The following is a 2592-nucleotide window of genomic DNA, read 5'->3' as shown; positions in this document are numbered from 1 at the left end:
CTGTTGGTAGTCCAACAGTCCTGTTTGTGCCCCAGCAGCTCCATGCAGGGACCTCATCCTCTGCGCTTGGTGTGCCCATATGGAGTCTCGGCCGCCTGCCCCTTTCTCTTTTTCCTTCTTGGTTTGCTTCCATCTGGGTATGGTAGGTCGGTTCCTTTCCCCCACCAGAAGGTCTAGTGCCATTCTCTGTGGCACACACTTCCAGGGTAGGGGTCAGGCTGGTCCTGGTTGGGGCAGGTCCTGTAGTCCAGCCTTTTCATGCATTCCTCCACATGTTACGTTGTCCTCCTGGTTTGGTGGGTCATGGTGGGGTCTATATGCACACTCCAATTCTGTGGGGACACAACTAATACTCTCCCCCTGGGTGGGTTAGTCCCCTGTTCCCCCATGTCATCATCTCAGTTTCTCCCCACCCCCATTCTTCCTCCTCCTTCCCCTTTTCCCCTTCTTTATGTTGGATTTACATGTACCTCCCTGGGTTTGGTCTGACCTCCCTGAGACTCCCTATGCTTCCACCCATATATTGTGAGAGACGTGTCTTTTCTTCTATTCTTGTTATGCTGATTTTACTTACCTCAAGAAACTCATGTTATACTTGTTCTTCTGAGACTGGCTTGCCTCGCTTAACATAATTCCTTATCACTCTTCCCATGAAACAACGTGTTTCATGTGCTCATCCGTGCTTTTTAGTGCTACATAGTACTGCATTGTGCATATGTGCCAGAGTTTACAAATCCACTCATCTATCCATGGAAATTTAGGTTGTTTCCAGTGCTTTGTGATTGTGAATTGCACCACGATAAATATTGGAGCGCAGATGACTGGTCGTGTTTTATTTCTTACCTCCGCTGAGTATATGCCCAGTAGAAGGATGGCTGGGTCATAAGGTAGATCAATTTCCATTTTTTCTTTAAGTATTGCCAGATTGCTTTCCACAGTGGCTGTACATATCTACATGACCACCAGCAGGGGAGGAGGGTTCCTATTTCATCACATCCCTTCCAGCATTTGTTGCTCTTTGATTTTCTGATTTGGGCTAAACTTTCTGAGCCAGTCCTCCAGACTTTTTCTTTTAATGTATGAATTGAGTCCATTGGAATTCAGAGTTATTATTACAATCTGTGGATTCATTTCTGTCATATCATGTCTTTTGTTTTGGGTGTTTTCCCATCTCCCTTCATATCAGTGTGCCGTGTTTGTGTGGGGAGATTCTATCTTGTCTTCTTTTCCCATAAGGACTTGTTCTCTTGGTCATTGTTGTTGGCACATTGGCTTCTGGATGGAGTTGGGTTATAAGGTGGTCTCCTGCTTGTGTTTAATGGAAGTTGATCCTCTGGCCATAGTGAATCAGCCAGTATTTTTGGGTGTCTTTCAGCATATTCTTTGAGTCTTTCCTTTTCCTGGAAGACCCTTAGCTACCCATCTATTTAATGGCTAATTTGGCAGGGTTAAGGATTGTTGGGCAGGCTTTTCTATTTTCAGCTTTTGGAAGATGTTGCTCCACTCTCTCCTTCTCTTCATGGTGTCTGCTGATAATTCTCTCTCCTTCTCTTCATTAAGGTGGGAAAGTTTTCTTCTAGCAATTCCTTCGCTATCTTGGCTGTGAACTTGTGTGGTGTGCCCTGCTCCAGTAGACCAATTATTCATAGCACCTGTCATTGATCTCACGTTATCTTCCGCTTCTTTAATTTTCCTATCTGACTGTCTTTCTTGCTTGCTGAGGTCTTAGAGATCACTGATATGGTTCTCTGCCTTCTCCAATCTAATAGTAAATTCTGTAACCTTGTGTGTGGTTTCTGCTACCTCGTCCGTTAGCACCTGTATTTCCATTTGGTGTGTGGACTTCATCCCCTCTATTGTGGACTTCATCTCTTCAATTGTGGACTTCATTTCCTCTGTCATTGCATCTTTATTCTGTATTGCTTCCCTCACCTCCTGTATTACTCCAAACAGACTTCTGATGATTTCTTTCTGTGATAGATCCATGTCTGATTCTTCTATGAGTATCATTAACTCTGTTACTGTGCTTCTTCTCTCTGGTTTATTTGTTGAAAGTGATGTGGTCTCTTGATTTTTCCTTGATCTTTTGTGGGCCCCATATTTCTGGGACACAAAGGACCCTTATGTCTTTCTCTGTGTTACTGTTAAGGATGCTTTCAGGGGTCTGCCTGTGACCTACTATAGAGGTGGGTCAGACTGCCCTGTAGGCAGAGTTCCTCGATGGTTCAGTGGCCAACAGTGGTGAGGAGTTTCAGTGACTAGAGTGGGGGCTGAGCCTATATGTATGCCACTGAGCTGCTTTGACCTGGGCACGCCTAGCAGACTTCTTTCTTGTTTAATTAAAATAAAAAATTCCCCTTTAGTTTTTTGTTGTGGTTGTTTTGTTTTTAATTTAAATAATTTCATTGAGGGCTAATACAACTCTTATCACGATGCACATATACTTCCATTCTTGCCCTCATCATTCTGAAAACATTTGCTTTCCACTTGAGCCCTTCGTATCAGCTCTTTGTTTTTTCCCTCCCTCATGAACCCTTGATAACTTATAAATTTTTATTTTATCATGGCTTACACTGCTGACGTCTCCCTTCA

The sequence above is a fragment of the Echinops telfairi genome, unplaced genomic scaffold (assembly GCF_000313985.2).
Source record: "Echinops telfairi isolate 266 unplaced genomic scaffold, ASM31398v2 ScPeMD7_26;HRSCAF=91, whole genome shotgun sequence".
NCBI lineage: Eukaryota > Metazoa > Chordata > Mammalia > Afrosoricida > Tenrecidae > Echinops > Echinops telfairi.
The sequence above is the reverse complement of the archived record's forward strand: the minus strand, read 5'-3'. Positions refer to the sequence as shown.